This window comes from Staurois parvus, unplaced genomic scaffold (genome assembly GCF_062004578.1).
Source record: "Staurois parvus isolate SC_StPar_1 unplaced genomic scaffold, SC_StPar_1.0 ptg000173l, whole genome shotgun sequence".
Taxonomy (NCBI): domain Eukaryota; kingdom Metazoa; phylum Chordata; class Amphibia; order Anura; family Ranidae; genus Staurois; species Staurois parvus.
This window is the reverse complement of record NW_028317969.1, coordinates 6404516-6432020: the sequence shown is the minus strand read 5'-3', so window position 1 is coordinate 6432020 and position 27505 is coordinate 6404516.

The following is a 27505-nucleotide window of genomic DNA, read 5'->3' as shown; positions in this document are numbered from 1 at the left end:
CTGGGAGAAAGAGGACAAAGACATCTTTAAAGGTTGTTGTTGCCTTACATCTGTATCTTGTAATAGTTGGTCACATTCAAGTGGAATTATTCTGTAATGTTGAAGATGTTTTGTAACTTTTGCAAACCACTTCTTTAGTTCTAATGGGTGTCAGGAAGCTATCCCAGCATTTATATACACCAGGTAGCCCAGGCACCGCAATCCGATCACCATGGAATGTGTGCAGGTGGATGGTGATTGTCCAAGAACCGGATGGGAGGTGCGAGAGTTGTGGAACTACCATGTAGTTCCCTTTAGTCACAATTCACATCTCCAGCCATGAGAGTCAAAAGGATAACACCTATGCAGACTTCCTGAATTCAAGAATGAGATTACAGTATGTGAGTACAACATTGTGGTTCCACAACTCTCACACCTCCCATCTTGTTCTTGGACAATCAAAATCTGGCTAGACATATTCCATGGTGATTGGAAATAAAGTGGTTTCAAAGTCAAAACTTTTTTGCACTCTCACAGGAGACCCTTAGAGCAGTGAGAGCCATAGGTTCTTGCTGCTCTTAGTCAAACTCCTGTGAAGAATGGGAGGGTCCAGAGCTGTGTTTTTATGGACGTGCACAGCCTGGATCAGGAGCACGTCCACACAAATAGTATCCTAGCTATGTGCTTGATCCCACTCCAAAATTCTTAACCTCCAACCATCCAACAATGTTGATTAATTGATAAGGAAGGGAAAGTAGTGGAGTGCCGGGGTGTCAAGTGTACTATAAATATGAGAAATTAAGGTATAACTAAAGGTATTTTTTTGTGACAGAGCAGAGAAGGATTAGAACCCCTATGAGGTCGTAATTGCTGTCTGTGCCCCTGTTAGAGAGATCCACCCTCTCGATTTGTCCTATTTACTGTTGCACAGTGTGAGATGGCATCACTGTCATGAGCTATAAATTTTAGGACAGATTTATAACCTGCAGGAAGACATTCAACTTGAATTCACCTTTCAAACTTTTAGACTGTAAAGAATCACAAGTATAAAATCCAATAGCTATATTTTTTTTCCGTAAAACATTAACGAAGTTTGTAGTTGATATATAGTCAAATATATCTTTGACTTTTCTTCTTCTTGGTGGCACCCCGTGGAATTAGGAAAAATGTGGCTCCAAGGGGCTTTTCTAGTTCATGGTGCAGATATCACAGGCATGTTCTGTGATACATATCTTACTGTTTTCCTGGCTCCTTTAGAGACTTTTCCCCTCACTTCCTTCTGCAAATTGGCTGCAGCCACAGTTTGGCCATCGATTTTTTTTCCAGGCTCCTTCAACTTTCAGATCAAAAGATGTCGGATGGATTGGTGCTGACAAGGCCACCCACGGCTTGAATGTCATCAGGAATCGGCCAAAAATTTGCTCTGTGTATGGCCAATAGTGATGAGCTGAACAGCCTTGGGTTTGGTTCGGCAGGAGTTCACCTGAACTTTAGAAAATTTCAGATGCTCATCGAAATCAATGCGAGCCAAACAAAAATGCCTTGGGTTTATTTGCAGGGGGTGGCAAAAATAGAATGGGGGAATGCCCTGGGAAATATTTACTAAAGCAAAAACAAAATATACATTTCATGGAGCCAGGAGCAGTGATTTTCTTTAGCACTGACATTTCCAAAGGGAAAATAGTTTTAAGCTTGCCAGTTTTAAGCTTTGACAGTTATCATTGCCAGATGCTTTGTTTAAGACAAAAAATATAAACACCATACAGACCCCCCTCCCCACCCAGAAGTCTTCTATGTATTTTGGGGACCTTTGGAGAGGTTTTTGTGTCATTTGCCTGCAATTTAAATGGTTTAATTTTTTTGCTTTGTAAATGTCATTTTTGCTGTAGCACACACCTGGCAAAGCTCCTGGTCCCTATATTGATGAGGACAAGGGCCTCTTCCCCACAGCCCTTGCCTGGTGGTTGTGGAGGTCTGGTGGGGAGCTAATCTGGAAGTCCTTTTTAATAATAAGGGTCCCCCAAACTCTGCCCCTTCCTCCCATGTAAATATCCCTACTCATTTGTACACAAAGAAAAGTTGTAGCCCAGAAATAAAGATACCCAAACATTTGACAAGTCCTTTATTAAAAAAATTAAAATCCCCCAAAAATGTCCGTAGTTGTTGAACCGAACCCCAACTGCAATAGAGTATTTCCGTTAGCCTCCCACTTCCCTGTCCGAACACAGATCCGCGGACACCACTCTTGAAGGAAACCAGGAAATAGACTTAACACTCTAAACAGTAAGTCAATTAGGTTAGCTAGCTGGGTGACCAAAACAAAAGGTGAATGGGAATTCATACCTAGACAATGGTTTGATGAATTAGGATCTCACTAAAGAGCAGAGGGTCCGGCTCCTTCAATTCACATGTGTAGTTCAGAATCAACAACCAGGAATAGTCTTCATATAGCTGATAAATATTACTGTCACATCTGAAGTAATTCCAACCGCATTCTCATTGTCCATTAGTCACCCTGTGCCCCTAAGAGACACAGGGTGACTTACACATAAGAGGGATATGGGGAGCTGAGACAGGGGTCTCCCCACCTCTCCAAAGTGTGCTGTGCTCCATGGGCCCCCCACCCAAAGTGACTCCCATCACAGTTGTAAATTCTCTGTCAATCACAATGCCCACCGCCGCCGACTCACCAAAAAAATAACCTGACAATGATGAATCCTGATCAACGATGACACTAGCAGTATTACAGCTTCCCAAGTTGTCATCTGCTATATAAATGAAGGTATGGGGATAGTGGTGACATCATTGCCCAAATATGGCCATGCGGCAATGATGTAGAGTTCCTTTTCCTGCCCATTTGCTTACATGGCTGCGGTTTTCCATGTAAGTATATGAGTTGGGTGACTTCAGTAGTTGGTAAGGACATGGCGGCAACCAGCAGCCACTACATACTTAAAAACCATTGACAGCATTTTTCAAATTTGGGCATTGACCACATTAGGCAATGATGTAACATGTTCCATTCCCTGCCTATTTATTTATTTACTTACTTAAGTAAATGAATGGGTTGAGTGACATCATTGGTTGGTAAGGGCTGCTGCTCTAGCAACCAATAACAACTGGAAGCTGTCATGTTCAACTTTGCTGAACACCCTAAACGTTGAACAGCCAGTCTAAACTTATATTCGGAACAAACACTGAACTCATCCCTAATGGCCAACTTTACTCTTTCTAGCTGTCTGGTTAAATTTTGAGTTAAATCTCTCTAATGGGAGCTGTTATGGTCTTTTCCATTCTATCCAAAACAAAATAAAACGTTTTGGTTTGACCTTCACTTTAGTTTATCCAGTAGAGGGAAGGAAGATATCCAGTTTTTTGTGAAATTTGCAGCATGTATAGTAGACTGGGTGTTATACTCCTTAACTTAAAATATTTACATAACATTGAGAGCTTCCCAGCCAAGATATCCCAACTCCAACTTATTTCAGCTCCACAATCTTCAGAAATGGATCACAAGTATCTCATCATTAATATAATAAGCTGGCTGTTCCTTAAAGTGTTGTTCCTAAGTTTGAAGGACAACCTTACCCTCAATGCCACTCACTTTTATATAGACAAAACGGGGGGAACTTCTATTCTTTCAATATTTCTCTTTCACAGGGGACTTGAGGCAGGTGGTCCTGCCAACTGAATAACAAAATTACTTTTACATAAACATACAAAAACTCCAAAATGCCAAGTAACTTTCAAGCATCAGTTAACCACTTCAATTCCATGCACTTTTACCCCCTTCCTGCCCAGGCCAATTTTCAGGTTTCAAGGCTCTCACACTTTGAATGACAATTGCGCGGTCATACAACATTGTACCCAAACAAAACTGTTATCATTTTGTTCACACAACTAGAGCTTGGTGGTATTTAATCACCGCTGGGGTTTTTATTTTTTGCTAAATTAACAAAAAAAGACTGAAAATTTTGAAAAGAAAAGGTTTCTTTGTTTCTGTTATAAAAGTTTGCAAATAAATAATTGTTCTTCATAAATTTAGGCCGAGATATATTCTGCTACATTTCTTTGGTGTAAATAACCCAAATCAGTGTTTATTATTTAGTTTGTAGGAAAGTTATAGAGTTAACAAACTATGGGATATATCTGTAAATTGATCAATCCTGAAGTACTGACAGCCAATCTCATTTCTTGAGGCCCAAAAATGTCAGAACAGTACAGATATCCCCCAAATGATCCCTTTTTTTGCAAAGTAGACAATCCAACGTATTTCATAAGAGGCATGGCGAGTTTTTTGAAGTTGTAATTTTTTTGTCATAATTTTTTAGAAAATGAAGAAATTAAAAAAATGTATTTCACATTTTTTTTTTTTACATACTGTCACCAGTGCAGTACAGCATCATCATATAAATGGTGTGGTGGTGATCAGGGACACTGACTGGTGACAGTATGAACAAAAAAAATGATAATTTTTTAAAATCATTTTTTGATTTTTTATTACATTGTTTCTCTTTTTTTAAGATTTTTTTTCATATTACACTATGACCAAAGTTGTATAATGTTACCTTAGTAACTTTGTACTACTTAGGGGAAGTGATTAGTATTTTTTTTTTACACAATTTGATTGCTTATAGCAAATAATTTTTTTTGCTATAAGCAAGAATTTAACTGAATGAAATCGATTCATTCAGGTTTTTTTGTTGTGATTAGCTGTGATTGGCCACGGCTAATCACATGACACAGATTGGTGTGATTGGCCCAGCCTGTGCATGTGATCACTGTGACCATTCACAGCTAGACACACTTGTATACAATGGATGGCATGAAAGGAAGCCATCCATTGTATACAACTGTCATGTGACCTGGTCACATGGTACTGGCCGGTACATAGACCTGGTACATGGCCAGTGTCAGATCTCGCCATAGAGAGGCCCTGCAGGCACCCGCAAAGTTCGATCTGGGAAGGACGTCATGTAAGCAAACCAACTTGTTATAGTGATATTATTATGATATTCATCATTATACAATTCCACTTCTCTATATAATTTTTTCAACTCAAGCCAACAATGTTCCATTCTAAATGGGTATGACACTGTTTGGATCAAGAGAGGATCTCCTATTTTCCACACTCTCTCAGCTGTGCCTTAGCTTGTGCATACTGTAGGTCAGGGCTCTCCAAACTTTCTAAACAGGGCCAATTTACTGTCCTTCAAATTTTAGCGGGGTCGGACTGTGGCCATTGGGAGCAGAAAATGTTCCAGTGTCAGTGGGTATAAATAATGCCCCATCTTTGATGTCAATTGGAGGAATAGAGCTCCATTGTTGGTGTCAGTGCAAGGAATTGTATTGTACCTCACCATTGGTGTCATTGGGAGGAATCATGCCCTATGCAGGTGTCATTGGGAGGAATTGTGCCCCATCATTGGTGTCAATGGGGAGAATTATGCCCCCTTATTGGTATCAGTAGATGAAATCCAGTCCTCAAGCTGCAGTTTGGAGACCACTACTGTATGTTGTTTCTGGGTGACAGACCCAGTTCTATCAGCAATGACACCTTCACTCCTATTGGTGGCATTGCTCTTGGAGGGGGTCATCATTGCTAGGCAGCAGGTCAGCTCCATCTGCCTAGCCTCTTCTGCACCAACTGGCCAAGTGGCCACACACCTCAAACTATAACTTTGCTTTTCCCCTGTGGTCAGTTGTAGTGCTTAAGTAATCTGTTTGAGCATCACAAGCCCAGGGCTCTGGATTATCCTGTTACTGGATGGTTGTTTGGATATCGACTACTCTTCTGATTGTTATCTGCCCTGACTCTTTTCTTGGACAAAAACTTCTCTTCTAATTACTGCCTGCCATGACCCTTTGTTTGGATACAGATTACTCTTCTGAATGTTGTCTGCCCTAACCTTTGGTTGGATACAAATTACTCTTCTGATTGATGCCTGACCCTTTTATATTTATTATTCTCTAATTGTTGTGTAGCTGCCAGTAGGTGGAGCTAGTGTGAGGTAAATTAATTTTTTCATGGTAGTGAGTGAGCCTGAACTACTGTGGACTCAGCAGGTTGGGACTCTATTGCTTCAACCTGGTTCTAGAGATCCATGGAAGCTTCCAGAAAGCAGTGGGAAGAAGAGTGTAGCCCTCATTCTGCATATTCATGGACATCTGACCAATCTCAGGCAGGAGAACTGGCAGTGTCTGAAGACTAGCCAATAAATATGAGAGAGCCATGCTAGCAAGGGAGTCAGGTGGAAGATGGATTGCAAAGAGGTGTTGCTGTCCAATCTGGGAGGGAGCCCTGGAGTAGGGCTAAAAGCTGAAGAGGAACTGAAAGAGGGAGCTCCACTGCCCTGCAGTCCTCCGGGGAAGGACAGCCTGCAAAGCTTGGGGAGGAACCCACCCAGATATAGAGGCCTGGAAGCAGTTCTATTCACAGCTGCAGGACAAAGATGGTGTGAATACCTCTACACCCCCAGGGCCTAGAAGAGAGAGATAAGCTGGATGCAAGTTCTGGCAAGTCTTCATGGACCAGTTTATAGCTTATCCAATCCATTGTCCTGGGATCAGATACTATAGCCAGGTGGGCTGGTATTCTGTGCACTAAGGGGACCAAGAGCTCCTACAATTTGTCACGTTGCTAAAAATCCACTCAGGGGACACCAAGCTCCTAGAAGGGGATTACTCTACTAAGGACTGCGATGCTGAGAGCACAAAACTGTCCTCATTCAGCTGTTTCTGCAATTAAACTGAGAATCCTATAACCCCTTTACCCTATCCAAGTTGAACTCCCTAATAAACACACAAAAACATAAAAAACAAGCCCATTGACTGTTTCTTGTATGTGGAAAATGCATGTTGCCTGGCTGTACTGGAAACTAGGGGGACTCAAAACCAGTGGCTCTCAAAAGGGTTGCTCTACAGTCTCTTGCACTGACCTTTGCCCTAATTACTGACTCTGCTACTATCTACTGGCAGTTCATACCTTATTTCAGTCCATATCTCCATTAGGGAAAATCGCCCTCTCTATTTGTCCTGTTTACCGACATCACCAAGAGGAAAAGTGAAAAAAACATTGGGTTGTCACCAGAACAGGAATAGAGGATGTGACAGACCAAGCGAGATAGGGTCTTTTGGAGGAGACTGCATGCTAGCCTCTTGCCTACTGGCTATGGGCCCTGGCATTTGAGGGGGCTCTATTCTTTGGGAAGTGTGTGCCTGAAGGACCTTTTGGAATAGTTTTACTCCATGTCTCCCCAAAACACACAGACTCTGAGAACTGGAGGACCAGGATACAGGTTTTGGGCCTCTGTGCCCAAACCAGCATTGACTGCTTCAACCCCCCTCCTAGACTCAGAGACTCTAAGCAGATGTTAATATAATAATTTCAAAACAACCTGATGTTGAAGTCTCTTGCTGTAATCTGTTTACCAAGGTGTGATGTGTTTCTGTCTGTTGGCTGGTCCTCCTGGAGTCTCCTAAATGATGAGTTTAGTCTTGTATCAACTTGACCTCGTTACCTAATCAGTGTGGGATGTTTATCCCAATGTACAATGTGAGTTTTTATTGTGCATGTGGGGACTGCCCCTATTTCTGAAGTGTATAAAAAAAACCTGTATTTCTGTTCAATAAAAAGTTCCAGCTTGCACCAAAGCTAGTGTTGTCTAGTTCTTGGGAGCAATGCCCAGCTATAAAACCTTGGTCCTCTGTCCCAGCATCAAGGAAGCAGTTCTCTGATGGAAGCAGCCAGGCAGGGTGCCTGGTGGTCTGTCACAGAAGGGAAATCTTCCAATGGGGACACTTGTAGGCAGATGCAGCCTACTTTCTCCACTGTAAGTGGCACTCTTCTGCAGCAACATTGCAGTTGGAGAGGAAGTCTAGAGGAACTTGATTTCTCTATGGCTTCCTGGGTCACTGGGGAAGCTATCCAATTGGATGCTGTAGCCCCATGTGACCCTAGCAGCAATCCTGAGTTAGGCAGAGCCTATTTAAGGCTCTAGCTCTCAGGTTTGGCATGCATTTTGTAAGTGAGTAAAGTTAGGTGCTCCACCTGGTAGAGACAGAACTAGCAGCAGGGAAAGGTTCCTGACAAGGAGGGAAAGTGTAGGGCTCACAACTTCTGTGGACATCTTCCTGCTTGGGCATGAGACAGCCAGGCTGCATTCTGCCCCTCTCACAACAGACACTGTGAGTTCGGCTGAGACCTGATCTCTTCATACACTGTTGGACCTGTGAGTGTTCCTGGTTGGACTGTCCTCCCACCAGGTTTACTGTGAACTGTCTTTTCTTTATTTCAATACAAGTTCTTTCATTGCACTTGGACTGTGTGTGCTATTGCCACACTGCACCCCACCTACACAGTAGTACAAACTAGAAAGACCTGACTTGTGGGTTTGGGCAACATGGATAGTCATTATATGACTTCGGATTACAAATAAATATGCAGGGGGCTTGCTTAGTGATGGGCTATTTTACTGCAGTTATCCAGCAAGGATGCTGATTATGTTGTCTGATATACAGGAAGGTGCTCCCTTTAGTGGCAAAAGTCTGCATATGAAATGTCATCATCTAAAAACATCTTTTAAAGTGTTATTAAATCCAAAACTAAAACCCCCAACTCTTAAGCAGAAAAAGACAGAAGACTCAGACCCAGAACTGCATCTGACTGCAGATTTAGGAGAGTAGGGAAAGGGATTTTTTAGATGGGTGGAAGGCGGGGTTGGATCTAGGGGCTGTGCCTCCCCAGATTTTACTTGTGCCCCCCAAGTCTCTGAGAGTTCATCCACAGATCCATGAGCCAGTCTCATGCAGGCAGTTGATGTAAGGGGGCACTCTGATGGGGACACCTGATATAAGGGGACACTCTGCTGTGGACACCTGATGTAAGGGGGCACTCTGATGGGGACACCTGATGTAAGGGGGCACTCTGATGGGGACACATGATGCAAGGGGGCACTCCGATGGTGACACTTGATGTAAGGAGGCACACTGATGGGGACACATGATGTATGGGTTCACTCTGATAGGGACACATGATGTACGGGGGCACTCTGATGGGGACATCTGTTTGTAAGGGGGCACTCCGATGGGAACACCTGATGTAAGGGGCACTCTGATGGGAACACCTGATGTAAGGGGGCACTCTGATTGGGACATCTGATGTATAGGGGCACTCCGATGGGGACACCCGATGTATAGGGGCACTCTGACAGGGACACCTGATGTAAGGAGGTACTTGACTGGGGACACCTGATGTAAGGGGACACTCTGATGGGGACACCTGATGTAAGGGGACACTCTGATGGGGACACCTGATGTAAGGGGACTTTCTGATGTGGATATCTGATCATATGTACGAGGACATTAATGAGTACAATGTTGGTTATGTGTTATAGAAGACACTGGTAGTGATAGCAGAATTCAGGCTTTACTTGTGTGGCTTAAGTTACAAACACACAGAGCACATTGCAGCAGACTGTATAACAGACTCATTACTTCCTGAAGAGATGATAGAGAAGATGGAAAGGAGCAGCAAGTTTTACACATACACAACTAGTAACCTTTAGCGTACAGTGCCATCTACTGGTCAAGTGATATTACCACAGAATACTGTATATAGTACATTATAGTACATGCTGTTGCATTCCCAACACCCCTTCTCAACGGCATGTGCATAATTATATGACATTTAGTCTCTTTTGTAGAAAACAATGACGTTCCCTTGGCAAAGGTTTGGTGAGTGCGTCTGCAGTCATCTCCTCTGATGGGCAGTACTGGATGTCGATAACCCCTTGTTCTTGCATGTCTCTGAGCAGATGATATCTTACATCAATGTGCTTGGTTCTTGGGTTAATCTTCTTAGAGTGTGTAAGCTTTATGCATCCCTGATTGTCTTCAAAGATGGGTGTGGGTTGTGACATATTCAGTCCCATGTCTAGTAGAAGTTGACGAATCCAAATGGCTTCTTGACATGCATGTGCTGCTGCTATGTATTCCGCTTCAGTTGAAGAGAGTGCAACAGTCACTTGTTTCCGACTAGACAAGCTTATGGTTCCTTGTCCATACTGGAAGATGTAACCACTTGTAGATTTGCGGTCAGTGGTGTCTCCAGCCCAATCGGCGTCCACATATCCAATCAGTTTTGGGTTTGACGATGCTGAAAGTCGCAGCTTCATCCGATTTGTTCCCTTTAGGCATTGCATTACCCTCTTTACTGCATTCCAGTCGCGTTGACACGGTGTTGCGACTTTCCTGCAAAGTATTCCCACTGCTAGGGCGATGTCTGGTCTTGTCACGGTGGCGATGTATAGCAATTTTCCGATTGCCCTGAGGTAATAATCATTGTTAGGTAACAAGTTTTCTGTTCCATTGTTTTTTAGATAATCTGGTTCCATTGGTGTTTTCACTTCCTTTGCATCTTGCATGTGAAACTGTTCTAACATTTCTGTAATTTTCTGACTTTGGTTAAGAAGATAGCTTCCATCCTCTTCCCGCTCTATTTGAATTCCTAGATAGTGAGTAATGTTCCCCAACTCTTTAATTTCAAAATTTTGTTTCAGTTTGTGAACTATTTGGTCATAGTCCCCTTCTTGTTCAAAACACGTCAAGATGTCATCGACGTATATTAGGATGTATGTCCATTTGTTCTCTTGATTCTTTGAATACAGACATGGATCTGCTTTACTTTTTGAGAACCCTTCTTTTCTGAGTATTTCGTTCACTTTTTCATTCCATGCTCTCGCCGCTTGCTTGAGCCCGTAGATGCTCTTTTGCAGTTTGCATACAAGGTTCTTTTCTTTCTCAAAGCCTGGTGGCTGTTCCATGTACAGATCCTCCTTGATGTCTCCATACAAAAAGGCAGTTTTGACATCTAGATGCTTTACTTGCATTCCCTTTCCGGCAGCAATACTAAGGAGTGTTCTTATAGTAGAATGTTTCACAACTGGAGCAAATGTCTCATCGTAATCTTCTCCAAATTTCTGGGAGTATCCCTTGGCAACTAATCTTGCTTTGTATCTATGGATGTTTCCTTCTGCATCATATTTTACTTTAAAAGTCCATTTGCTTCCGATGGTTTTGCGACCAGGAGGGAGTTCTGTTAGTGACCAAGTTTTATTTTCTTGAAGTGATTTTATTTTTTCTTCAGCTGCTTTTCTCCACTGATCGGCTTCCCTTCTCGGCAAAGTTTCTATGTCTTCCCAGGATGTTGGCTCCTGTGTTTGATGTGTTTTAGCAGCGTATGATAACCTGCGGGGTGGTATCCCTTTTGTCAATCGTGAGGATCTTCTGATTTCTTGTTGTTCAGTGGATTCTATTGGCTCGTTGATTGTAAGTTCCACTTCTTGTTCTGGCTCTTGTCCTGCTTCGCATAAATCAGTGTCTCTTGCCGATTCAGTGTGTAAATCCTCTCCACATTTTTCAAGAATTGTATTATCTGGTGCTTCACTTTCATCAAAATAAACACTGCAGCTTACTGTGACCTTGTTGGTCTTTGGACAAAGGATTCTATATCCCTTACTCTGCTCACTGTAGCCAACCAGAATGCCTTCTATGGCTTTGTTCTCCAACTTGGAGCGTTTCTGACTTGGAATGTGGGCATATGCTTTACAGCCAAATACTCTGATATGTCCTACATTAGGTTTTGATCCATTCCACATTTCATATGGTGTACTCTCAATAGCTTTTGATGGGAGCCTGTTTTGTAGGTATGTTGCAGTCATTATTGCTTCTCCCCAGTATTTGTTAGGTAAGGCAGCGTCTGTAATCATACATCTTGTCATTTCTACAAGAGTGCGATTCTTTCTTTCCGCTACACCGTTTTGCTCAGGAGTGTATGGTACGGTTGTTTGGTGTATAATACCTTGTTTCTTTAGGTATGATTCCATCTCTTTATTCATATATTCCCCTCCATTGTCAGTGCGTATTATTCCAGGTTTCCTTTGAAACTTGTTGCTTGTCATAGCTACAAACTCTTGAAGTTTTTCTAATGTCTCACTTTTGTGCTTCATTAGATACGTTATTGTGTACCGGGAATAATCATCGATGAAAGTCAGTAAATACCTGTTCCCGCCAGGTGTGATGGTTTTCATTGGTCCGCACACATCACTGTGTATCAGTTCCATGGGTTTAATGGTTTTACTCTGACTGGTCTGTGGAAGAAAGGTTCGGGTGGCCTTTGCTTTGATGCAACACGTGCACTTGCTGAGTGTGTGGCAAGGCAATATTTTCATGTCTTCTGATAGACCTCTCTTTGCAAAGTCCTTTATAGCTTCTGGGTTTCGATGCCCCAGTCTTCTATGCCACAGGTGGATGCACTTGTCATGTGGGTTATGAGTTGCCGCATTAGCCTTCTCACTTTCAGTGACGGGTTTGTACAGATGTTCATGTAATCTTCCTCTTGCTAAAATTTGCTTTCCATTTTGAATTGTGCATTCATTACCTCTGAACTGGACAGTGAGTCCATTGCTTGCAAGGGTTTTAACTGATAGGAGGCTTCCTTCTAGGCTTGGAACATATAGAACATTCTTTACAAGGATGCTCTGCTTGCCCCCTGATGGCGTTTTGCAGTTCAGAAATCCCTGACCTTTACCTTCTGCTGTAATACTTTTCCCATTTGCTAGGAAGACTTTATCTTTTACACTAAAATCAATTTCTGTGAAGAATGTCTCGTCGCTTGTCATGTGACTTGTTGCCCCTGAATCAATGTACCATCCATGTGAGGTACTATTCTGAGTCACTTTAAAAGTACCACTCCATGATGCACTTTCATTTTCTTTCATGACCGCTTTAACTCTTTCTCTTGTGGGTAGCTCCAGCTTTCGCTGCTCAGCTTTCCAGATTGAACAGTTCTTTTTCAGGTGACCGGCCTTTTTGCAGCGAAAACATACCCTGGTTTCTTTGCTTTGTCTTATGCCTTCATGCACCTTCAGAGCTGCCTCTGGTCTCTCGTTCTCTTCACTATGCAAATTTTCCTTTCTTCTGCTGTATTCATCAATTAATTTTCCCTTAACATATTCTTGCGTCAGTTCAGTTTCCGGTCTAGTTTCTAGAGCATTTATAAGGGCACTGTATGATTCTGGAAGGCTGCACAGAAGTAGCGCCACAACATGGTTGCCTTTTATTTCTTCACCTATTGCACCCAGCTGGTCCACAATTTCTAGCATAGCATTTACATGTTCACCCATTTCCTGCCCTTTCTCCAGCCTCATCTTGTACAGTTTGCGTAGCAGATATAGTTTACTGTTTAGGTTTGCACGTTCATGCAGCTTTTGTAATGCAGTCCACATACCTTTAGCTGTGCTTTCTTCCCTTTATATGAATGAGTTGATCGTCCTCCACTAACAGGCTTATAACTGCTTTTGCTTGCCTGTTTTTTCTGTCCCATTCTTCCGGGTTGTCATTGGGTCTGTGTGTATCTAGTACCTGCCACAAGTCATCTTTGGATAACAGCATTTCAAGCTTAAACTTCCATAGCTGGTAGTTGGTGTTGTTGAGCTTTGCTATTGTAAACTTCATATCTGAAGCACTTGCCATCTTTCAGTGAATTGGATTGTAAATGCAGCACTTGCTTGTAGTTTTCCTTTTTTTTTCAGTGTCTGGAGCTGGGCCCATAACCTGTTGGTTATGTGTTATAGAAGACACTGGTAGTGATAGCAGAATTCAGGCTTTACTTGTGTGGCTTAAGTTACAAACATACAGAGCACATTGCAGCAGACTGTATAACAGACTCATTACTTCCTGAAGAGATGATAGAGAAGAAGGAAAGGAGCAGCAAGTTTTACACATACACAACTAGTAACCTTTAGCATACAGTGCCATCTACTGGTCAAGTGATATTACCACAGAATACTGTATATAGTACATTATAGTACATGCTGTTGCATTCCCAACATACAACTGATGTAATGGGGGGCTCTATTAGGGACACTTACGTAAGGGGACACTCTGATAGGCACCCTGTTTTAATGGGGCACTCTGATACAGACACATGATGTAAGGAGGCACTTGGATGGGAACACCTGATGTAAGGGGGCACTCTGATGGGGACACCGGATGTAAGGGAGCACTCTGATGATGACACCTGATGTAAGGGCGCACTCCGATGGGGACACCTGATGCCAGGGGGCACTCTGATTGGGACACATGATGTAAGTAGGCACTTGAATAGGGACACGTGATGTAAGGATGCACTCTGATGGTGACACCTGATGTAAGGGGGCACTCTAATGGGGACACCTGATGTAAGGGCGCACTCCGATGGGGACACCTGATGCCAGGGGGCACTCTGATAGGGACACATGATGTAAGGAGCAGGGGCGGACTGACAACTCATGGGGCCCCCGGGCAATAGGGGATCATGGGGCCCCTGTCTCCTTGCCCAAACTCAAAAAAGCCTATGAGAAAGGTACCAGGGGCATCTCATGGGGCCCCCTACTGTCCCCGGGCCCTCGGGCAGTGCCCGAGTTTCCAAATGGTCAGTCCACCCTGGTCCCTCGGGCAGTGCCTGAGTTTCCAAATGGTCAGTCTGCCCCTGGTAAGGAGACACTTGAATGGGGACACGTGATGTAAGGATGCACTCTGATGGGGACACCTGATGTAAAGGGGACTGCTGATGAGTAGTCAAGAAGGACTTTGATGAGGAATGTAAAGGGAGACTCTGAAAAGGTCATTTGATATAAGAGGCACAGATTTTGTTTAATCACCTCACTCTGATGACAAATTAGTATTTAATATTGTTTCTCAGGTTGTAACGCTGTGTGACAAACTGTCAGTGACACACATAAAGGGTTGACATTGTGCCCCCTGATTTTTTTTCACTGCAACCCCAGATCAGATACGCTAGACCCGGCCTGGGGAGAGGGAGCAGTAGCCCAAAGATCAGCTTTAAAAAAAAAAAAAAGAAGTAAAGGACTATTTTATTTTAGAATAAATACATGGCATAGCAAACGATGAATATTTACTGATCATTAATAGTTGTTTTCTTTAAGCTCTGGAAAGTCTTTTCAAATAAGTGGCAAAAGACAGCAGTTTTCACAGCACTGCTCAAAATATCAGATTGCATTCTGCTGTGTGACTTCAGCACACCCCAGATAGCCTTTATCAACTTCTACAAGATCCCTTTATGTCGGGAAATGTTTTTGATGAAGCTAGATAAGGTAAATCATTTTAGCGACCAAATTATAGATCATAATACAGACAATGAAATAGCTTGTGTACCTGGGGCAGATAAGGTCTAATTATATTCAAAACCGCACTGGGCTTTTAAAGAATTATAAACCATCACCGAGTTAAACTAGTGACAGTTTGGGATTTTTTTTGGCTCTAGCAGGCTAAATGTGTTGCTGTTTAAAGAGACCCTGTCACCAGACCATTTATTTCAACAAAAAGCTTTCCATATATTTCTATGTGAATTTAATGTATTCTGGGCAAATTATTTACCTGTAAAAACCTCTTTTGTGTAGACATCAAAAAGCCCTAAGACTGCTGCTGGGTACTGCCATCTAGGGGCGGACTGACCATTTGAAAACTCGGGCACTGCACAAGGGCCCGAGGTCAGTAGGGGGCCCCATGAGATGCCCCTGGTATGTTTTTCATAGGCTTTTTTGAGTTTGGGCAAGGACACAGGGGCCCCATGATCCCCTATTGCCCGGGGGCCCCATGAGTTGTCAGTCCGCCCCTGCTGTCATCTTTAATGTGATGTCAGCATCCCCAGCAGACTTCCCCGATGGCTACAGTAAGATTTTTGTTGGATGGTGAAGATTAGAGGAGCTGGCCCAGCAAAGGTTAGGCGCTCCCAGAAGAGGAGAGAGCTATGACATGTTTGGGGGTTTTAGGGATTGACTCCCCAGAGTATTCACTATTTTCTGTTAGTGAATAAAAAAATACATTATGAAAAAGTAAGTATTTAAAATAATGATTTTTCTGTGCTTTTACAATATTTTAAGTTGGTGACATGGTCTCCTTAGGACACAACACCACACTTCAATGAAGAGGGAATGCATTGTTTTCATTGTATCCTTGCATTGAGCCTTCATTGTATAGTTGTACATCAAGAAATGCATAATGAAGTTGTTTTTAATTTTGTATAACACTTTTGTGGACATTTCTTTCAGGTGGTACTTCTTGTGGGTAAAATATGTCTGCTAAGACACAATCAGCACCATATTGGCACAACTGCAAACACATTCGCAGAGGCACAATCAGTACTGCACTGACACTATCACAAACATATATGAATGTCTGTTTCTGCCATTTAAATTGGGGTTTAACCTCTTGGCGCAAATGTGCGGCCTCCCGGCATCTGGGCCTTGACGTCAAGTGGCCACACATTTGCGTGTAATTAAGAAAAACATATGTGCTGAGAGTGCTTGCCCTGCGTGCTCCCAGCACACATGTCCGATACTCGCGGAAAGGTCCCGATCGCCTCTTTCGATCTGGACCTTTCCCAATCATGTGACTGCCATGATGGCGACTCATGACCCTAAAACCCCGCCCCCCAGCTTCTGAAACCCTTAAAGGGAGGGGAGGCACCAGCGCCAAGGGGTTAAGATTACACTGTCAAGCATGTGAAATGGTGCATATAGCTCCACCTGCTGGCTGTAAATAGCAAATACAAAAAATGTTACCACTTGCCCTCCAGAGTATTTACCCCCCTTCCTGACCAGGCCATTTTTGCGATACGGCTCTGCGTTATTTTAAATGACAATTGCACAGTCATGCAACGTTGCACCCAAATTAAATTTATGTCCTTTTTTTCCCACAAATAGAGTTTTATTTTGTTGGTTTTTGATCACCTGTGCATTTTTTTTTTTAATAATAGAAAAGAGGTGAGCGCTAGGTAATAATGGGAAGCATCTAGCACAGAAGACAGGTAACAATCCCCAAAATTGAATATGTAAACAAATGCAGCGCTATAGTACTAAAACAGAAGGGACAATGCCTGTTACCAGTCACATTCTGGTGAATGTACATCTATTAGAGGTGACGGATTCCCCTACGTCAGGGGTGGGCAATCGTGGTCCTCCAGCTGTTGGTGAACTACAAGTCCCATCATGCCTCTGCCTTTGGGAGTCATGCTTGTAACTGTCAGTTTTGCAATGCTTCATGGGACTTGTAGTTCTAGAACAGCTGGAGGGCCACAGTTGCCCACCCCTGCCCTACATGATTGTTATCACGTTCACATCCAGCACTTTAGTTCGCTGCACTTTATTACTATAACGGACACTTATGCGGATTACACCATATCACAGACAATACTAATTTTGATTATCCCTAATATTTTACTATCTACCTAATATATAATATTTTGCTATTTAACTAATTTTTTTGCTAATTTTGCTAATATATCATTTATATTTATTTATATTGCATATGATATCACGGATATTATCTATGCATGCATGAGTCACTTTATAATTTTATTGAAATATATTTATTTGATTGTTTTTTTGCACTTTTATATGATGCACTTTGCTGTTCCATATTACCTATTCAGTTTTTAACGCATTAATTAGTTGTGTTATACTATATGATTTGCGGATCTTTTTCTGCACTCTTAAACTGCACTTTACTGTTCCGCTTTAGCATATATTGATACATTTTCTGTGATGCACTTTATTGTTTTATTTTATTATTGTAGCACTGCACTTGTTTTTTATTTTTTGCACTATAAACAAAAAATGAACGACAATTTTAGAAAAAAAAAACAATATTTTTGACTTTTTGCTATTGAACACGTCCAGTAAAAAAATTTTAAAAATCTAATTTCTTCATAAATTTAGGCCAAAATGTATTCTGCTCCATGTCTTTGCTAGAAAAAAATCCCAATATGTGCAAATTAATTGGTTTACGTGAAAAATATAGCGTTTACAAATGGTGGTATATATACTGGGTTTTTTTATATATATATACTGTATATATACTAGTAATGGTGACGATCAGCGACTTATAGCGGGACTGCGGGACTGTGGTGGGCATTCTGATACTAGGAGGGAGGGGGACTAGCTAACTGCCACTGACACCCCCAGTGACACTAATACAGTGATCAGTGCTAATAAAAAGCACTGATATTGTACTGACACTGGGCAGGAAGGGGTTAACGTCTGGGGCAATCAAAGGGTTAACTGTGTACTGTTTTACTAAGTGTGCTGTATGTATTTTACTTGAGAAATACACAGCAGCATGTTATTGCTGGCCAGGGGCGGACTGACAACTCATGGGGCCCCCGGGCAATAGGAGATCATGGGCTCCCTGTGTCCTTCCCAAACTCAAAAAAACCTATGAAAAAGGTACCAGGGGCATCTCATGGGGCCCCCTACTGACCCCGGGCCCTCGGGCAGTGCCGGAGTTTCCAAATGGTCAGTCCACCCCTGTTGCTGGCAGGAGAGAGACCTGTGTTCTTTACACACAGGTCTCTCACCTGTGTGTGATACTCGGGGATCGCCGGGTAATCTCCAGCCAGGACCCGGTGATCGACTTCTGTAGCCATCAATGGCGGTACAGGTAGGGTGGCGCAAGTGTGCATGAGCCTCCTACCTGGAAATGCAAAATCCCACATACTGTGTATATATATATATATATATATATATATATGTGTGTGATTTTGCTCAGCCCTGTTGCCATGTAGCAGTAGGTCTGCTATAGGGCAGTAGGGAAGCGGGTTAAGAAAACCTTAACTTTAACTATTTTTAAAAATATTCCCTCCTTCTTCCTATCCTACCTCACCTGTATAAAAAAGATCTGTGCACTTGCTTTTTTTTAATTTGCTTTGGTCCGGCCATCTTATCCTACACTTCCCAGTCCCCCGTGTCAGGGAGCAGCTGTTGAAGGGGAGAGGAAGGGAAGAGACTGGCTATAAAAATTGGATTTTCGGGAAAATTCAACAATTGTCAGAAAATATTCCTGGAACAATCTTCCCCGGAAAATGGGTAAGGTAACAAATGGCAGGAACACGTTTTGTAATTTTTTTATCTGATCTGATTTTAAGGCAGAAGGTTGTTCCTTCCAATCATTTTCATTTTGAATTGCAGCAGATATCATTTTGACTGTAACTTCTCCGTGTGCCAAACAATGACTGACAACATTTAACAAAAATGACTGTCTGCGGAGAATGACTTTGTAAAATATTGTCATTGATGATCTTTTCTACACAATGTTGCAATGTCATTCATTTTATGTTCAAGGATTTTCATCAAATATTTGGAGCAGAAAACACAAAGGGAAAAAAGGTGTACAAGAAAACCCAGGCAATGGTGGACCATCAAGTGTATAAATGAAATACTATATAATTATTCTTTGTGCCCACACAAAAAATCTTAAAGCGGTAGTGTGATGGACAGCAGAAATTTGAAGTTCCTGTGCCCCGCAGGGGGTGGGAGATGAGATTTATCCCAGCAGGGAGCGCAGGCAGCATGGTGTCCTGTGACTGTGAAAAGCCAGACGTGTCGGCATCGGGAGATCGGGGCTCACTTATTGCCTACCAGTCTGTCTTCTGCTGTGTGCCCAGACTTACTCATTGCCTACCAGTCTGTCTTCTGCTGTGTTCCCAGACTTACTCATTGCCTACCAGTCTGTCTTCTGCTGTGTGCCCAGACTTACTCATTGCCTACCAGTCTGTCTTCTGCTGTGTGCCCGGACTTACTCATTGCCTACCAGTCTGCCTTTCTGGTGTGTGCCCGGACTTACTCATTGCCTACCAGTCTGCCTTTCTGGTGTGTGCCCGGACTTACTCATTGCCTACCATTCTGTCTTCTGTTGTGTGCCTGGACTTACCCATTGCCTACCAGTTTGCCTTTCTGGTGTGTGCCCAGACCTACCCATTGCCTACCAGTCTGCCTTCAGCTGTGTGCCCGGACTTACTCATTGCCTTCCAGTCTGCCTTTCTGGTTTGTGCCCGGACTTACCCATTGCCTACCAGTCTGCCTTCTGCTGTGTGCCCACACTTACTTATTGCCTACCAGTCTGTCTTCTGCTGTGTGCCCGGACTTACTCATTGCCTACAAGTCTGCCTTTCTGGTGTGTGCCCGGACCTACCTATTGCCTACCAGTCTGCCTTCTGCTGTGTGCCCAGACTTACTCATTGCCTACCAGTCTGTCTTCTGCTGTGTGCTCAGATTTACTCATTGCCTACCAGTTTGTCTTCTGCTGTGTGTCCGGACTTACCCATTGCCTACCAGTCTGCCTTTCTGGTGTGTGCCCGGACCTACCTATTGCCTACCAGTCTGCCTTCTCCTGTGTGCCCAGACTTACTTATTGCCTACCAGTCTGTCTTCTGCTGTGTGCCCGGACTTACTCATTGCCTACCAGTCTGCCTTTCTGGTGTGTGCCCGGACTTACTCATTCCCTACCAGTCAGTCTTCTGCTGTGTACCCGGACTTACCCATGACCTACCAGTCTGCATTCTGCTGTGTGCCAGACTTAACCCATTGCCTGCCATTCTGCCCTGCTGCTGTGTGCCTGGACTTACCCATTGCCTGCCAGTTTGCCCTTCTGCTGTGTACCCAGACTTACCCATTGCCTGCCAGCCTGCCCTTCTGCTGTGAGCCCAGACTTACCCATTTACTGCCAGTCTGCCCTTCTGCTGCACTTAACTTTTGTTTGCCAAAACCTTGCTTTTTTCACTGTGTGCCCTCAAAATCTTTAAATAAAAGCCCTCTGTGCTCCACTGCTCTCCGTGTGTGTTCTGTCCCATCCACACCTCCATCACAGGTAGTAATCCTAAATAAGAAAAGTGTTAATGCTGTAATGCTAAAATGTGCTGGTATGCACCACATATCAGCATATAATGACAAACTTACCTTGCCTATCACTGCTGCAGGCACTTCCATCTTCACCTGGTCTTCCTTCCGGGTTTACGAGCTCCTGCCATTTGGATTGCAATGGCGTCACTCCCGTGCATGCACTTGGGAATCGCAATAGTGGCATGGCACTCTCTGGATCCACGGCACACATGCATATATGTGAATTATGTCATCGGCTTAAGCCAATACCATTATTCACTGAACAGTGCAAAGTTGGGCCGTTTAAAAGGCTCATAAAGACTTTTTAAAGTCTAACCTGTAAGTTAAAGTCAACTTTTTTACTATACTACCCCTTTAAGATTTAAAGTCAACTCCAAGTTTGCCACCTTCCCCTCAGGTTTTGTTCCCCATTCCTTAGAGCACCCCAGGCACCCTTTTTTCATATACATACCTTGTTCACATGAGTCTTCTGCCCAATTGCATGATGTTGTCCTCTAAACTGTTGCGGAGGACTTTGCTTCACGAGAACTGCAACATTCTGCTGTTAGTGTGGGGTGGATTGATGAAGAACCCCCAGGAGGCTATGCTTTGATGCCCTATGTTCACAGGAAGTAGGTTCAATGATGCTGGGGGTCATGCAAATGACCATGCTATAAACTAGAGTGTCCTTAATCTAAATTTAGTGTAGTCTACCTGAGCTCCGTTTATGTGTTTATTGGGCTTCTTCTAGGCCTAGGGACACTGCTTCTAGGGCGTGTTCTCCAGTAGAAAGAGTAAAAAGATGCAGTGGTTATGAAAATGTATTTCACCCTGGCCAATCAATAAGGGAATAAATATTTGGGGAGACCTTATAGAAGGTTCCTTACACTTCTTGGCTTTGCCTGGTGCTAAAACGTCAAAGCATGGTCAAGGCCTTTGCCTCTCAGGCCTGCTGCTTGGGTATGGTGTAGCTGTGAAGGGTCCATTCTTGGCCTATTAGGCCTACTACCTAGGGAGGGTATTCCTCCAGGAAGAGGTCTTGTCTTCTCAAGCCAACTGCTCAGGGCAGAAAGCTGAAAACGAAGAAAAGTTCTGCTTTGACAAATGATTGGTCTTAGATTGGGCCTAAAGTTCCACAACTGCAAACTGCTGGCCTTGACTTAAAGGTCCACTAGCCTGTGGCTACAGATATTTAAAGGTAGCTGTCCATTTGGCTATGTCATCCTGCATAAGCCTGTGGTTGAGGTTAAAGATACCAGAATATACTAGTGAGCAGAAGGAATTTTTTTTGTTGTCTTTAGCTACCTGGTCCTCTGGACCCTTTGTTTCCTAGAGGTTTGAGTCAATAAATTTGAAAAAGGATTGGCAGTGTGAAAGTCTGCCTGACAGCCGCTATTGGTGGGTCAGTTGGTAGGCTAAATCGTAAGGCGAAATGGGGACATAAAAATCCAGCAACTCCTGAGAGGGTCAGTGCTACACAAACTAAAAAAGGACCACAGAGCATGGAGCCTGTGGGATATATGGTTAGAGACAGGGTGAGTATTGCACGGAGAGCTGCTTTGTTTCAATGCTGGAAGGTGGAGAAAAGAGCAGTAAAGAATCACTGGTAAGGTGAGTATGGGGGTGCAAGCAGGTGGGTCAGGTGGCTGGGAACAGTTGTACTGTGCCTAAGGAACATGTTTCCTCCATCCAGTCAGTGGTGCTGTTGCATTCCCATAATCCTAAAGTGGCCATTCTCACCACAGAAACATTGGCTGCCCAGAAAAACATCTGTGCGGGCGGTAACAGGTTAATACAGTCCTTTCAGTAGTTTGCTTTGTAATTGAAAGTTTCTTCCCAGGGCACGGGCTGACAGAAGGCTGCATCCTAGCATTTGTTGTTTGGAGTGAGTGGCTGATTAAATCTAGAAATATTGTAAGCGCTTTTTATTCCTCTGTATACTCGGAAGGATAATTCCCCGCCACTTGCACGTTGGCTGCTACTGGAAAAATAATTCATTTTCCTGCAGCAGAACCGAGGTATATTTTACCGATTTGTGTGCCAGGTAGAGGGCCTCCAGAGGGCTATCTATAGCTGACATCTGTTTGTCTCTCTCTTCTCGCTGTGCTCATTGGGGATTTTTAAAAAGTCAAGTCTCTGTGTTTTGAAGCATGGGGTTGCTATGATGTTAAAGTGAAATGAGGCTGAGACACATTGCCAGGGATTTCTGAAGTCCCCATTTGTAAATGTTCAGGTGCAGGTCTTTTTATTTTACATTAGTGAAATTCTGTACTCACTATGGGTTTGGTTAAGCAATACTTCAAGTACTTCACATTTGCAGCAGGCATCCAAGGGTGCTCATTCACTCTTTAAAATAAGCATCACTAAATGGCAAATGAGCATCCAGACCTACACCAAGTGACCAGTGGTGTACCTAGCATATCTATCACCTTGGGTCAATCATTTTTCACCGTTCCTCAAAAAAATTGAATAAAGCTCTGTGCAAAGCACACCACGCTAAATTATGGGCATGGACACATTGGGAGGAGCTAAAAGAACATTGGTTACAAGAAGCCTGGGCCTACTAACTATAAACACAGTACACATATGCCACAGTCCTTGCACACTCTCTGGAGTACGTAACACACAGGCTACTGCACAGAATTCAACCAAAAATTACCTCCTTCTGCCGGTCCAAAGCTACCCCACGAAGCCCATATTCCCTACAGTACACGTCTCAACCAACAGCCCTAATCTCCCCCAGAACAGATCTTCCCCCACAGCCATGAATCCCCCTCCCAAGCCCATCCCTTAGGTACAGACTATTTTCCTAACCCAACCCTACAGTACAGACCCCCTTTCTAGCTTCAGATCCAACCCAATACACTCAGCCTTCCCTGCCAGCCCCTCAGTACAGACCTCCTTCCTAGCCTAACCCTTCATTGTAAATGTCCCCAGCACAGTCCCCCCTAACAGTGTGAGATGGGGAAACAGCTCTCATTGTTTGAACACTGTGTGGAAGTAAATTAATGTTTTGACTGACATTCTGCGGTTTAGCCATAAGATGTCACTGTTTTTCTAACACAGCCTCAGACTGCATAGATATTTGTATATTCATGAAGAGGTGGGGTTTTGCACTCAGAGTTTGGAGTATAGTGAACAGGAAGAGGAGACTGGAGCCATGTTTTGGACAATGCTGAATGAAGGGGCCGTGTGAGCTGAGAATCCAATGACATCCAGGTGTGAATGCGTCCCTCAGTAACCAGACCTGCAGCTGAGTGAAGCTGATGAGTTTGCTGCCAGGAAGCTGATGAGACCAGAGGAACTAAGCAACATATACGGCAAGACCGCATGCTTGTTGGAGAGACATTTGTTCTGTTCAGAGTCACCAGCGGATGCAAAGCAGACCTGGGTCAGTAAGATCGTGCACGCACCTCATTTCAGTGTTGGCGCCTTGAGACTGAGTTCAGGTCTATAGTTAGTTAGGGTCTCTGTTTGTGTCAGGCCACAAGTGATATTACTGATCACAACTCCACAACTTAAGGACTCCACAACTTAAAGTGACATTTCACATTGGAGAGCTGATAAAATCGTATAAACTCAAGCCAGACTGGAGTTTTGCTCAGAAGGAATACTCAGGCACGTGCTACAGGACCTGTTATGGGAGAGGGAATACTGTAGATTTGTGTAAGATTGTAAGCTATTGTACTGCACCGCAGGCTAGCCCATACCGTACACCCATACACTGAATCCTGCTCTTTTAGGGTAATAACAGGTAAGGTGTGGCAGCTTAGTTATGCCCGCCAGTAGGTAAATTACTACACCTTCTACCTTCATCCATCAGAAGGTGCCATGATGTGCAGCACAAGGGTCTCAGCCTTTGGGCTGGGTGTATGTAAATTTATTGTATGTTTCCAGCATTTGTGGTTGTGTTTATTTGCCACATCTAAGTAAAATTCTGTTGTGGCAAAAGCTGGTGTTGGGGTTGCTTTCCTCGTTCGTGACTTCACTGTATCCTGGGGAGCCCACCCCGGTACACGGAGTACAACTGCCTAACCCCTCAGTACAGACCCCTTTAGTACAGATACCCCTCAGTACAGACACACCTCCAATACAGTTCCCCTTAGTGCAGACACCCCCAGTACAGACAACACCAGTGCAGACCGCTTCCTCCCCAGTACAGACCTTCTCGGTCCAGACACCCCTTAGTACAGACACCTACAGTACAGACCACTCACTGCAGACACTTCCAGTACAGGCTCCCCCCAGTACAGATCCCCCCCATACCCCCCCCCCCCAGTACTGTAGCACTACCCCTTAGTTCTACAGCACTGCTTTTTGTCAGCACTGTGCTACATTAAAAAATTGTTGGGGTGATGACTGGCACTTCCAGAGTGCTGGTAGCTGGTGTGGACAGCACCCCTCTGATTATACCACTGCAAATGACAGCTCTACCCACAATGCCAGTTATTGGTTGTCAGCACTGCCGGTGCCCTAACATCCAATGAGGTCACATGCATGCCCCACCCCCAACATTACAGGAGGATGCAAGTGAAACATCCCCTGTCCAAAGGGACAGGGGGCACTGTGATGGGACACCCAAAGTAAGGGGCACTCATACTGGGACATCTAATGTAAGAGTACACTCTGATGTGGACACCTAAAGTAAGGGGGGAATGTGATGGGAACAGCTAATGTAATGGGGCAGTGTTGGGTACACCAGAGACCTCAATAGCTTTCAGGTCCATTTTAAAAGTGGACTGCATGGTTTACAGTGGTCTTCCCTGTTTCCACTTCCTTTGAGGTGGTGGCTTCCAGCACATTGTGATTTTGGGTATGTGGTGGTTGGGTAGCCACAGGATATGTCCGTCCAGCCAGCCATAACCTCCGATTGGTGACAATATCTTCTAGCTTCTGCATACTAATGCATTTCAAGATTTCCTCATTTGTGATACAGTCTCTGTATGTGATGCCCAGAATTCATCCTAGGCATTTCTGGTGAAATGAGTTCAGTTTTTGAGCAATTTTTTGGTGGTCTTCCAAGTTTCACTGGCATGTAGGGCAGTGGGAATAACAATCTCTGCCATGGCCAGTCCCAAGCCTGTGTTAAAAAAGGAGGGTTGGGCACCGAGCCCAGCCCCGTAAAACCTTTCACATCCTAGTATGTATCTAAAGTTAAAACATTCTTCTTTTAAATATTGGATAGAGTAGGGAATGAATAAAACCTCTGCCTGACTTTTTTCCCATCCATGTCCCAATGGGGAGAATCCTTTTATTTCCTGTCTTGCATACCTAAATGAAGTAAGATGAAGTTTCTCCCAAGTGAGACTTTAGATACAATTAGGGGTATATTTAAAAACAAATAGTGGTTCATCCATTGAAAATGAATGTAAATTTGACTATCACAGGAAATAAGTATGCAACTCTATCTAGTGGCTATAATGTGGTATTTTCTGCATTCACACCCACATGGAAGAAAAATATATTTGAAATATATTTTAAAAATATTCTTCCCAGATATATTGCCATATACTGTATATGAAATGCTACAATGTTGGCCATATTCAATATATTTCAATAAATATATATATATATATATATATATATATATATATATATATACTGCATGTTGAAATGCATTTTTATTACAAAATATATGAAAAAATATTTTTAAAAATACATTTCAAATATACTGTATGTCTTTAAAAATACACATCCACATTTCTGGAATGCATTTACAAATATATGTAAACATATATGTTAAAATTACTTTTTTATATGTTAAAAAATCTGAAGAATATATTTAAAAAAAAATATTTTTAAAAATATATATATTTTTTAAATATATTCTTCAGATTTTTTTTAATATGGGCAAAATTGTAGCATTTCAAAAATATGGCAATATATTTGGGAAGAATATTTTTAAAATATATTTCAAATATATTTTTCTTCCATATGGGCAAATTCGATCTGTAGTAAATATAGCCTGGCTGGACTGGTTTTTGCCCCATTCTCACAGAACAAATTATTATGTTGTCCTGACAGACAGATATCTACACAATTTTTTAAAAGAGAATCCCTTTTATTCCATGCACTGCTATCGGCATATGTCATGCCTCAGCAGCGTGGGGGGGGGGGGGGGGGTATTCACGTATTCACACTCCTACAGCAGCCAGAAGTATTAATCGGCAAGCTGATTGCAGACTGTCAGATGGAAGAACCTGATCCCTTTCACACACCCCCAGTACACTCAAACCCCCCGCCTTCCCATATGTAGACTGGAGGGTGGAGAAAAAACTAATAGCACACAATCTGTGCTTCATTAACTTCCATGGAGGGTGGGACATGGGACATCAGGGGTCCACAAACCTCCTGATGTCTCATTATAGAAATGTTGTGATAATAGAATAGTATCACATAGGGTCCCCTGTGTGAATAAAAAATAAAGCTTATTGGAAAAAAATTAAAATGTGTAGAACATTAAGTTACACCCATGCACTTAAAAACTCACCTCAAAAAAATTCTGAACCCCCCACCTCCACCTACCTGCACATATAAACACAAACACACAGGTCAGGGGCACCTACATATGAAAACGTCAATTGCAGTACACGTTACATATTGTTGCACATGCTGGAGTAAGAGCTGTAATTCTGGGGCCATTATTCATGGTTATGCACATGCAATTATAAGGCTTGACATGTTGGGTATCTATTTACTTGGCAACACCTCATCTTTTATATTTTATATTGAGTAATATTTTGCATTTTTGTGCCCTAGAATTAATTTGAGTGTATCTTTTCCCCCAAATTTTGCACTTGAAGTAGAGA